The sequence below is a fragment of the Brassica rapa genome, unplaced genomic scaffold (genome assembly GCF_000309985.2).
Source record: "Brassica rapa cultivar Chiifu-401-42 unplaced genomic scaffold, CAAS_Brap_v3.01 Scaffold0261, whole genome shotgun sequence".
Taxonomy (NCBI): Eukaryota; Viridiplantae; Streptophyta; class Magnoliopsida; order Brassicales; family Brassicaceae; genus Brassica; species Brassica rapa.
Genome location: NW_022610205.1, coordinates 25,363 through 38,479, shown reverse-complemented (window position 1 = coordinate 38,479; position 13,117 = coordinate 25,363). Strand labels below are relative to the sequence as shown.

General features: G+C 46.8%; 1 long non-coding RNA gene across 2 annotated transcripts; it reads right to left on the bottom strand.

Annotated features, from left to right (window-relative positions):
* Positions 1-9,815: 9,815 nt before the first annotated feature.
* On the bottom strand, positions 9,816-11,949 carry LOC117129968. 2 transcript variants are annotated; one of them, XR_004453471.1, is made up of 3 exons: positions 11,137-11,949; positions 10,773-10,830; positions 9,816-10,102 (listed from the first exon to the last, which is right to left on the bottom strand). It is a non-coding gene; the product is annotated as an uncharacterized LOC117129968 (long non-coding RNA). The 2 variants fall into 2 exon arrangements; XR_004453470.1 differs by having other exon boundaries at positions 9,816-10,830; positions 11,137-11,948.
* Between the last annotated feature and the right edge of the window lie 1,168 nt (positions 11,950-13,117).

Here is a 13,117-nt window from a genome sequence, read left to right as displayed (position 1 = left end):
ACAGCCATGGACGACCTGTGTGTGCTGACGGACACACACGGACGTCCTGTGTGTGCTGACGGACACCCACGGATGTCCTGTGTGTACTGAACAGACAGCCCACGTGGGCCAAAATCACCCGAACAGTCCACGGGAAGGGCCAGCGTGCTGATATGTGTACTGATGGACAGCCACTGTAAGACCCAATCCCGGCCGCCTAGGCCGCGGTCGATGCCTCACGTCGCTCGGTCCACTTCCTGGCCGAACCTCTTAATTTCTGCCCTTTATTTATAATATCGCCTAAAGGCGAGGGCTAACTTAGACCTTAGCTAAAGACTTACCTAGTCATTAATAGCCTAGATCCTTTCAACAGATACGCAGCGGAATATTCTCTAGTTAACCATTGGTCTAAAACCAATCTAACACTTGTCTGCTCGAATCACCTTAGCCTTGGTCAGTTTACTCAACTACCAATTAGCTTAAAGGTCAATCCTAAACCCAAACCAAGCCATACGATTCTGAGGTTCCATTCCCCTAAACCATTCTATCTAGATCTACATAAGTAAATGCTAGATCATACCTTTGCCACATCTATGGAGCTTATTAGCTCATCGGTCCTCCATTGACTCGAATTGCTCTTGCTTAACAGCTGGACCATTATCACTCAATGATCTTACTTATGGTCCTTATCTTGACTCATGCGTCAAACAGCTCCCCTAGGTACTTAGTCATTCAACCAACCATCCCCACAGACATAAGTAACCTTTGAGAAGTCTTTGAAAGGATAAGGGTTTGCATCTGGTCTTTCTCGGCTCATGAACAATCCAAAATCCGTTTACCTTATAGGCAATAGTACCAAGTCCATCTTCTGGACTGACAAAGCTCATTAGATCCTAAGTCAATCAACCAACCATCCTCACATGACTTGGAACTGATGAGTCATCATCTGGCCTGACCGGCCTTGGGACTTAACCCAGACAACATATATGATTTGTTCATACCAACCGATGCATTCAGTAATCAGGTTAGGACCGACACCTTGAACCATCATTCAGAGGTCAGGTCGTCCATACTCAACCATGATCAGATCTTACACGGCCTTCCTTGAACAATCACACTTAGGCTCAGTATCTATGGTCTACGACACATAGTACTAGCCACACACTTCGTCATGACTCTTAGCCAATCTCGAAGCTATCAACACCAAGGTTGATATCTAGAAGCATCACATCAATACTCTTACTCCAGCATCGTGACTATCCATACTAGTGTTCGGCCATCGAACCATCGTCATGAAACATGATCCGACCACTAGACTTGATAAGCCATCGTCCACTTAGCATGTACTGATATAACTGGCCTTCCATTGCCATCATGTGGGTCTACCCTCTACATAAGGCATATGGCGCCTATCCTACTCACCAACCCGAGGTTGATTGTAAGATATCCCACTTAGCCTTTGCGGCTAGAACCATCCAACCATAGCCGGATCGTCCATTGTCCCGTCTAACCGTCTGGTTAAGATCTAGGTGCGATCGGCAAGTTATAAGTCCGGCCAAAAGGCTCACGGTCCTTCTTACCTGATCCAACCCAAAGCCTGGATCAATACCACCGAGTAAGGCCCAAGCCCAAACCGGATTGCCTTGCAACCGATCAGACCTTGCGACACAACACTCCGGTTAAACTAACCGTCCGTCCGTTCGACTATGCAGCCGCGGACTGTCCACTTGGTTCGGCCTAAGCCTTGAACCAATGGCACCGTTTGGAACTCACACCCTTTGGGAACTAGTACCCTTTGGACACTCGTGCCTCTTGGCAACTCATGACCCTTGGCATCTCGCACCCATTCAGATGCTCCAACCGTTCGACCTAACCGTCCGTAGGGACTGTCTGGTCCGTACGTGTGTCCGGCCTATGGCCAAAAAACCACACCTTAACCTACACAAGTCATGAACCATTGTGACTGTTCAGGGAAGGGTTGCAACCGTTCAGAACAGAACAGAACCGCCCCTATCCAATCGGATCACCTGAGGCCGGTTTAGACCATGCGCGCGCCTAACTCGTCGGTTATGGACCGCGACCGCATTACTCAACCAGAACCACGGTTACAACCAATCCCAACACATCAACAAGGCCACGCCAATGTACAGAAGGAGTGGAGGAAGAATTGGATGAAAAGAATGAGAAGAATAGGACACAATCCAAACGCCCATGGCTAGACCGGTTTGGACTGTCCGATTGTCTTAGCCGATGAGTCGGTGGTTACCCCACTGACCCTATCTGACTGAACCACGGCTTTGGAGTCCTTCTCCAGACCTTTCTCTATGCCTTGGGTATTCATAACCACACGGCCTCCTCTCTCCTAAACCATTCTCCTTGCCGGAGACACAAAACCACCACGACCGGCCCTTTTCCGGCCGATCTCTTGGCCGGGACTCTCTCTCTCTCTCTCTACGTTTTTCTCTGAGAATTTTACGCTGGAATTGGATAATGAAATCAACAGGAGAGACCCCATATTTATAGAAAACGAGGGGGTAAGTCTTGCCCCACGAACAGGCACGACTTGCTAGCGAATGGGCACCATCGGCCAAGAGTTGTCCCCTTTCGGCCACTTGCATCCTTTCGCCCTTTCTGATTGGGTTTGGGGTAGGTCATAAGCCCAACCCACGCCCCAAGACTCCTGGACTTAGCCCACGGCCTTGTCCAAGGACCCAACAGCCCAATGGCCTCATGGCCGGACCTCACAGCCCGCCACTGACCCGGACCATCGGCCTAAAACCCGAACAGTCCGTCTAGCTGAGATGAGCTGACTCCCAGCTGCCTCAGCTGAGTGAGCTAGTAGTCCAGCTAGTGGAGCTGACTTAGTAGTGGCTGAGCTGGAGTGAACTCAACCTAGCTTCGTTAAGCTGGTCGAGCTACTTCTCTATCTCGTCCAGCTACCGTCTTACTTGTCTTAGCCGTCTCTTTGCTCTTATAAGGTTAAGTCTAAGTTTCCTTATGTCTTTAACCTTCTTTCTTGACCATGGAACGCTTGCCTTGATGTCCTAAGACTGGCTGGTACATTTCCTCGAACCATGGCCGTCCCGACAATCCTTTCCAGGATTGGGGGCGTGACAAGTCTCCCCCACTTGTAATGGATTCGTCCTCGAATCCGGTGATGATTATACCTTGTCCCAAGACAAAATATTCCAACCAAACTTATTCTAGTCATGATCAGAAATAGAACAAGCTTGATTCAAAACCACCAAATGACCACTTCGATGTACCAGTCAAGTCCTCACGAACTTGTTCCAATCTTTAGGCTGCTTGTCCTACAACAAGTCCTAACATATTGTTATGGTTCTTTTGTCCTTCATGGACAATAAGGTTCATGACCTCAGCCACAACGTAATGGATCATCCCCTTAACCGGACACAACCTTTTCAGGCTTGGCCACATTGCGATCTTAGTCCCTCCAGACTAAAAATGCCTCAGACTTGACTTTTGTCCTTCACTGGACTTTGTCAAAATTTGATCCTGGTCCATTTACGGACGTGATCGTATTCCGGTCTTGGTCCACTCAGGGACTCGACCGTTTCACCCCGACCATAGGTCCATCTCCGAATAGGTCGTGGCCTGATCCTCGTCCATTACTAGACTTGATCATTCTCAACCGTAGGTCAAACTCCGACTTGGTTGTACTGCGACCATGGTCTTCTCTCGGACATGGTCAACTTCGGCTCTGCCATCTCGGCCGGAGCCAAAGAAACGGACTCTAGGACAGCGGAACTGTCCCTGGTTCCAGTTCAATCATAAATGGATCAGACCTATCAGGGGGGACACCCTGTAGCGAACAGAACACATCTGGGAACTCGGACACCAACGAATCCTCAGAAAGGTCTTTCAGACAGACAGAACTGCCAGGCTCTGTAGTTGTAATTGTAGCCAAAAAGGACTGACAATCCTGTTCCAGCATCCGAATCGCTCGAACTGCTGAAACCACTACTTTCTCTTGAGCCGGACACAGACATTGGTACTGGATCGGATGAAGCCCAGTCTCCAATTGCACACGACCTTTATGGCAATCGAGAGTGGCCCGATACTTTCCCAACCAGTCCATACCTAGGATCATCGCGTGATTCTTTAGGTGGACACAGACAGATTCACAGGGAATACCTTTCCCTGAATTGACACTGGGATATTTAACATGAGACCTAATGAGTTCCTGGCTTGCCCTCCGGCCGCCCTCACTATCCCGAAATAATCACCAGCGTCCAGACAGAACAGACCCTTTCCGACCAGTCCCGGACTCACAAAACCTATGTGTAGCCTCTGCGTCGGAAAGTACGTGGGTTTTTACACCACCAATCATGAGGGTTCCTATCAGAGACCCCCATCAGAATCCCCTAGACAATTCTAGGTTCCAGACCAAGCATTACTACTTGAATGTAAAAAGATAAATTTAGAGATTGCCAGAGATCGAATCAAAAGATCCGAAAGCTCCGTCGTCTCGTGACAGTTCATACACCCTTGGTGTTGTGGTTGGTTTGCCTTGGGACGCCTTGCCTGTGTCTCCATGGCCCTTCCCCTGACTTCCTTGCAGCTTGGGACACTCCGATTGGAAATGTCCTTGCTGGCCACAATGGAAACAAGTCATCTGGCCGCTTCTACCAGACGGTTTCTGTCGAGGACAGTTCTGAACCCCATGGTCCATGCTGCCACAACGAACATAAGCCCCCTTGGCCTTCCAGCACTCACCGGTATGGTTCCGTCCACATTTGGAACACGCAGGTTGGCAACCAGAGGTCTTACCTCCTTCCACCTGGTCCCATTTTCTCTTTTTATCATTAGTCTTGCCCGATGGGCCAGACTGTGGCTTAGCCTTAAGCTTAGCTTCTTCAGCCAAGTTAGACTCCAACAAAGCCACCCGTTTCACTTCCAGTGGGTACCTAGACGATGAGTAGCATTTCGGTTTAATTACACATTTGGAAAATGTCCCATACCATTCTCCAAAGCGTCTTACTATTGCGAATGCTGACACCATTCACAACAGAAATTATAATATACCTCAATCCCCATCATACTAAGATACTTAACATCATGTTCTTCCAATGATTGGAACGAACACCCTGAGTTTCCTCAATTCTTTCTTTGGACGGATTCAGATTGGAATTGATTCATTCCATCCAACTAGATCTAAGGAAACCTACCTTGACCTATACCGAGTCCTAGCTGATCCATCTGATCACAAGTCGACTCGTGTACTGGTCATGTAGTGTCTCCTTTGAGTCAGATTTAACATTGCATATGCTTTACTTATTATGAACGGCCATCAAGGGATAACACTTAACTTCAGTAGAGTGCTGCACGTTTATTTCAACCTAAGCCACTCTCTGGTCCATGTTACTTCCCTTGTCCAGGTAATCCATAAACAAGTTTTGCATTGCTTCCATCCCTTCCAACCCGTCTATTACTTCTAAATACTAGATCGACCAACCTTTCTGTTTTTAGGTTCTTGCCCTTGGAAAATGTATCTTGGCTAAGCCGGTTCATCTTAGAATTCGCTAATTCATAAGCATGATACCCTAGCTTACCTCAACTCTTTCTTGGCTCACCCCAACTAAGGTTTCATAGTCATCATAGTTTTGGAAATAATTTCGGTATGGAATGCATCATCATAGAGCGTTTTCCTAAACAGGATCAAGCATGCTCTGATACCAACTTGTAAGACCCGATCCCGGCCGCCTAGGCCGCGGTCGATGCCTCACGTCGCTCGGTCCACTTCCTGGCCGAACCTCTTAATTTCTGCCCTTTATTTATAATATCGCCTAAAGGCGAGGGCTAACTTAGACCTTAGCTAAAGACTTACCTAGTCATTAATAGCCTAGATCCTTTCAACAGATACGCAGCGGAATATTCTCTAGTTAACCATTGGTCTAAAACCAATCTAACACTTGTCTGGTCGAATCACCTTAGCCTTTGTCATTTTACTCAACTACCAATTAGCTTAAAGGTCAATCCTAAACCCAAACCAAGCTATACGATTCTGAGGTTCCATTCCCCTAAACCATTCTATCTAGATCTACATAAGTAAATGCTAGATCATACCTTTGCCACATCTATGGAGCTTATTAGCTCATCGGTCCTCCATTGACTCGAATTGCTCTTGCTTAACAGCTGGACCATGATCACTCAAAGATCTTACTTATGGTCCTTATCTTGACTCCTGCGTCAAACAGCTCCCCTAGGTACTTAGTCATTCAACCAACTGTTGGGGTCAAAATCGGTCACGACGGAATCAATGTCTGAAAGTCCGTAAAAATCAGCATAACCGTTTTTACGAAAAGTAATCTTCGTAAAGATATCTTTACGAAGAGCCTTGCAGTAAAATATCGTCCAAATCTCAATCGAACCACTAAATACCGATTGTCCGAAGGCAACGGACATGTATCCAAATCGGCCGCGGACAAGCTTGAGTATGGAAATCAGACCGCGGACAAGCCAAGCTCGATCGATACGCGGCGACCAAGCATGCACACAGCTCGGTCGCTACGTAGCGACCGAGCTCGAGCCAAGCTCGGTCGCTACGTAGCGACCGAGCATCCGTCTCGCTCGGTCGCTACGTAGCGACCGAGCCCGAGCCAAGCTTGGTCGCTACGTAGCGACCGAGCGTTCGTCCCGCTCGGTCGCTACGTAGCGACCGAGCTCGAGCCAAGCTCGGTCGCTACGTAGCGACCGAGCATCCTTCTCGCTCGGTCGCTACGTAGCGACCGAGCATCCATCTCGCTCGGTCGCTACGTAGCGACCGAGCACTCGTTCCGCTCGGTCGCTACGTAGCAACCGGGCTCGAGCCAAAGTTCGGTCGCTGCGTAGTGACCGAGCTCTTCCGAACATCGGTACGACACCAGTACATGCATTCTCGTCAAACCTTCGAATGTTATCTCCCGAAGACCGTAGCGAGCTCAGTCTATGTTTTCCGCTATTCTAATTCATCGATCAAACTTCGCGGATTAGAAACCGCGGAAAGTTCTTTCTTTGTCGAAAGAAATCGTAGTAAACGCTTCGAGTCGGAAGACGGCCCAAAGGGACCTTAAACACGACTCGAGGCCCATCCTTCGATTTCTTAACCAAAAGCCCGTAAACCACAGCACGGTTTACGCTTGGTCCACAAGGAAGGATAAATGTCAAGTTTCCACGGATAAATACGGAAGTTTTGAAGATAATTGTGAAAATCGGGAAAAATGGAATATCTCCATTTTTATGCTATGTCGGCTTAAGGGCAGAAGAGTAAAAGCATAAACCGACCTTGGAGCTAGTATATAAGGAGTCCTAGGCGAGGAGCATGAGGGGGAGAACTTTTTAGACTCGGAATTCTCTGCACTTAGAAACTTTAGGCTTTATTCTCGACAAGTTCGGTTTCTATGACTGGCACTCAATTACTAGACGAACTCGCCCAGGCAGTTCGATCTCTTGTCCAGCTCAATCAATTGAACTACGTTCGGCTTGATCCTCGAAAGGGGTACGTAGGCAGCCTTTAACAAGGTTCAGTCCGAAATGAATTTAAGCCTTTTAGATATCTTTTTCGTCCTTTGTTATCGAGCTGCGACTCAACTAGGATTAGGGTTTTATGTTGCTAGAACTAGGTAACTCGCTGACGGCCCCTGCGGCCAAAGCCTTTGTATTCTCTTGTAATGATCGCAACGCTCTTACGCGAATTCAAAATAAGATCTACATTCTTTGTAAATTTGTTTTATCATGTTTTCTCATATTTTCCGCATTTGTTTGGTTACTTGTCGTTGGCTCTCGCAGAGATCCGGGTCCTCTGGGAAATTAGGGTTTTCCTAGTTTCCTTATTTAAACGGAAATCGACAGTGCGAATTTCGGTTCCCACAGTTTGGCGCTAGATGGAGGGGGGGGGTTACGGATTACTCTTACTCATGGCCACAAAACGCTTGATCGAAACTATGTCTGGATATATGAAAGACAAACTCGCAGCACTGACTGCTCCTATGGCCAACGCTTACGCAAACGCCGTAGTTTTCAACAAAATCGAAAACTTAGTCGCAAACTTCCGCCACAGGAAGAGCACTAAAACAAGCTCGCGATTTCTCCCTGTAAACAAGAAGGGAAACGATAAATCTTATCAAAACCCCGTAAAGAAATCTCGATGCGTAAAGGTTTTACCAAAACACGTTTTCCGAAAACATTTCGGAAGGATAAAACTTTTTCTCCCAAAAAAACCGCTGAAAAACCCCTACGTTAATCGCGGAAAAAGGAAACACAACAAAACACGGCTCGGTCGCTACGTAGCGACCGAGCACACACGCTGCTCGGTCGCTACGTAGCGACCGAGCACACACGCTGCTCGGTCGCTACGTTGCGACCGAGCACACACGCTGCTCGGTCGCTACGTAGCGACCGAGCTCAAGCCAACTCTCCACTCGCTACATAGCGACCTGTAAGGCCTCAGAAAGGTCCTCCTTTGGGTTCTCTTTTGAATCCTCGTCGAAACACTTTTCGTTTTGTCTCAATCGGAGTTTCCGTTGAGATTTTACGACGAAAACAAGTAGGACTCTTCTCGGCTTGCTTCCACTCGCTACGTAGCGACCGGTCAGACTGTCAGTCGCTACGTAGCAACCTGTAAGGCCTCAGAAAGGTCCTCCTTTGGGTTCTCTTTTGAATCCTCGTCAAAACGCTTTTCGTTTCGTCTCAATCGGAGTTTCCGTTGAGATTTTACGACGAAAACAAGTAGGACGCTTCTCGGCTTGCTTCCATTCGCTACGTAGCGACCTGTCAGACTGTCAGTCGCTACGTAGCGACCTGTAAGTCCTCAAAGGGTTCCTCCTTTGCGTTCTCCTTTGAATCCTCTTCGAAACGCTTTTCGTTTCGTCTCAATCGGAGTTTCCGTTGAGATTTTACAACGAAAACAAGTGGGACTCGTCTCGGCTTGCTTCCACTCGCTACGTAGCGACCTGTCAGACTGTCAGTCGCTACGTAGCGACCTGTAAGGCCTCATAAAGGTCCTCCTTTGGGTTGCCTTTTGAATCCTCGTCGAAACGCTTTTCGTTTCGTCTCAATCGGAGTTTCCGTTTAGATTTTACGACGAAAACAAGTAGGACTCTTCTCGGTTTGCTTCCACTCGCTACGTAGCGACCTGTCAGACTGTCAGTCGCTACGTAGCGACCTGTAAGGCCTCAGAAAGGTCCTCCTTTGAGTTGTCTTTTGAATCCTCATCGAAACGCTTTTCGTTTCGTCTCAATCGGAGTTTCCGTTGAGATTTTACGACGAAAACAAGTAGGACGCTTCTCGGCTTGCTTCCATTCGCTACGTAGCGACCTGTCAGACTGTTGGTCGCTACGTAGCGACCTGTAAGTCCTCAAAGGGTTCCTCCTTTGTGTTCTCCTTTGAATCCTCTTCGAAACGCTTTTCGTTTCGTCTCTATCGGAGTTTCCGTTGAGATTTTACGACGAAAACAAGTGGGACTCGTCTCGGCTCCTTTCCACTCGCTATAGCGACCGAGATGACATCCTCACTCGCTATAGCGACCTGTCAGGCCTCAAAGGGGTCCTCCTTTGCGTTCTCCTTTGAATTCTCATCGAAACGCTTTTCGTTTCGTCTCAATCTGAGTTTCCGTCGAGATTTTACGACAAAAACAAGTAAACCTCATCTTAAACTCCTTGGCTTGTTTCTGCTCACCCTACCTCCATCTTTGCGTTCACTTTCGAATCTCGATCGAAACATCTCTTGTTTCGCCTCGATTGAAGTTACCATTGAGACTTTACGATATAAAAAAAGACCGCAAAGACCTATTGTGACACCCCGATTTACATAATAAAATATTACGATAAATAAATAGCTCTGATACCAAAATGTGACACCCGTCACTTTCGAAATAATAATAAAAATGATGCGATAAATAATAGTTTCTGAAATCTCCATTTATAAATATAAAAGTCAACGTCAACGCTGGAAATCCATAATATAAAATAACATCCGAAATATAGATAACGGTATAAGTCTGAAATAGGAAATATCATAAACGATAAAAGCCCAAAGGCCTAAAAGCCCGATAACGATAAAAGCGATAGAAGCCCAAAAGCCCAATAGCACCGGTCCGATAATCACTCCTGCTCGTCGGTCTCACCTGAAAGGGGAAAAGAAGGAGGGGTGAGCAACAGGGGAGTTGCCCAGCGAGGTATGGGATGCTAAACCGCAAACCACAGACTGAGTTCATAGCACTACTAAAATGTAGGCATAGCTCTAGCATGAAACAAACACGGTGCCTATTACACCACACAGAACAATCAATATGCGGCTAGAGGACTAGCCGTTACAACTCATGCGCTTATAGTACATAGCTACTCTCTGCACCACGCATCTCCTCATAAGGATATATACATATACTTGAAGCGTCGCTAGTACAGTCTGTCTCTGTACCCCCGCCCATCGTAGCGTCGAATGCAAACGTCTCTGCACCACGCCCCAAACAGTAGCGTCGAAGCTCAAACGTCTCTGAACTCACGCCCATACCATACCGTAGCGTCGAAGCTCAGACATCTCTGAACTCACGCCCTCATCACATAATCCCTACTCATAACTATGTATATACATATATATAGCAGTTCTTAGCATCAATCATTTCACACAATCGTTGAATCCTCTATTATCCTAATTCCGGTTAACAATCAATATCAATAATGAACAAGCAAGACTCTCAAACAGACTCGATTCACAGAGACGGATCATGTTTCGAAACTAAACTTTCCATAATGGTAGTACTAAACTAGCTCGGGATTTAACGGAATAGCCCTCACCTTAGCAATAGGGAAAAGTGGTATCTATGTACTCCAGATGCTCAAATAGACTCCAAATCTGAAATCAGGGCGAAAAATTGAGTCAGAACGCCTTTCGAACGGTTTAAAACGGGTCTGGTCAAGGTTTATGGAAAAGTCAACTCGATGGTCAAAGGTCAATCCGGTCAACCCTTGATCAGAAATCAATTTGTCCTAACCGACCGGTTTACCCTAACCGAAACGAAATCAATTTAAACCGGTCAAACCAGTCAAACCAGCGGTTAACCGAGTCAACCGAGTTGACTCACCGGGTCGACTCAGCCGAGTTGGCGAGTCGTCGGCGAGTCACCGGCGACGGTCACCGACGGTGACGGCGATGGCTTACCGGCGGTGACGGCGGACGACGGCGGCGACAGAAGGCGGAGCACGGCGGCAGCAACGGCGTTCCGGTGGTGGTGAGGCGGTGGTCTGGCGGCGGAGACGGCGGCGAAAGCGGCGGAGACGATTTCCGGCGGCGGCGCGTGTAACTCACGCGCGCACAGAGGCGAAACTTCCAGAGGCTCTAGCGGCTTCGTCCGGACTCCGATTGCGGCGTGGTCGGTGGCTACGGCTTCGTCTCGACGAGAGGAACACGATGGTGGCTCTGCATGCGCGAGATTCTCAACGGTTAAGAAGATATGGACGATATACTGAACGGACGAAAACAAAGCTTAAGAGGCGGCGGTTTCCGACGATACTCAGCTGCGGTTGATGGTGATGACGAGCTTGACGATGTCCTGGCGTGCGGTGGCTCCGGCGAGGACTCCTGGTGGCAGCATGCAGTGGTTCCTATCTTTCTTTCTCTCACTCTCTCTCTTTTTCACTTCTTCTTCTCTCTAACTTTTCTGATTTCTTTTTGATGCAGGTGGAGAAAACAATGTGAAGATGGGGTATTTATAAACAAACATTTTAGTTTTGATGTATTGCTTGGGTCTTAGCCGGCTAACGAGTTCCGAGACCGAAATTCGGGTCGTTACACCTATTTTCTCGCATGGATTCAGATTAATCGTATAAAACGGCAATGGTTAACTTAACACCTTAGCCGCCTTAACTATACGATTACGTTGAACCTTTTTACAAAAATCGATGTCTTATCTAAGGAGAAGATAACAGTCAAGTTCGGAAGATAAATGTCAAGTTTCAAAGGATAAACACCAATATCGGAAATGGCGAACATACACGAGAATAGGAAACGGAAATGAGCACGCAAAACTGAGATGGGACAAAACTGCATCTTCGAGAGAACTAAGGTATTTCCGACTTGAAATTTTTGAAATCAGACTTGGAATTTTCGTAGGAAATTACTTTGAGGCTGCCATAGAACTTTAGGGAACGTAAAACCTAGGCGGATAGTCTAGCGAACTAAGTTTTAAGCGATCTTTCCTGTCTCGATATATTGTTCCATAATTGTTCATCCAGATCTTGCAAACCGATCTAAACTCTCCAAAATTCGAGAAACGATCGCCACGCATATCAAGCTCGCTTCCTAAAGAGATAAAAAGTTAGAGACATGAACGTCGTCTTAAAACCAATTCGTTTCTGGTAATTTTCTCGGAACCGACATATCCCAAGTCGTCAACGTGGAAACAACCAAATCACAGTCCAAGCGTCGTCTATAAATCATCCCGAATTATCGATCCTTCCGAACATCAGGAGAGGAAACGTACACAACCCTTCAAAGTATCGGTTCAACCGTTTTTCTTTCGTAAAAAAAAAAAGGGGAGTAGGTACGTATACTATACTCGTATACTCCCAAACTTCAAAAAACTTCTGCAAATCGTCAAGAATAGGCAAACGACAATCTTAATATTCGTCTAAACGCTAGCAACATATCCAGACGATCATGAACATAATCTCAAAAACTATACATCATTTCTTGTCGCAATCATGCGTACAGAAAACTTGTACCAATATCAAACTGAAACTCTACGATTAGCCAAAGTATTGAAGCCTTTTCCGGCTTCAGAAAGCCAGTTTCGTTTTAAAAATTTCTACGAGAAATCTTCAATCACCAAAGCATTTCTTTCATGTTTCCGTTGTACCAAGTAAGTCACGGAAAAGCATCGAAAACATTTGCGACGAAGAAAACTCGAGAATATATGTAGCATCGTGCACATTAAAAGGAGCATTTTCCTCCCGATGGTTCGCTAGAACAACTTCTGGTTGACCAATTCGTTCAAGAAACGAATGTGTCATGAGAATCCTCTCGAAAAACCTATGAAAAGCGTTCCGCGACTAGATCGTATTGAAATAAACTTCGGTAATACTCCATGGGTAACTCCAAGCAACTTTCATCTAAGATCAAAATCACAGCGGGAACGTTTCTC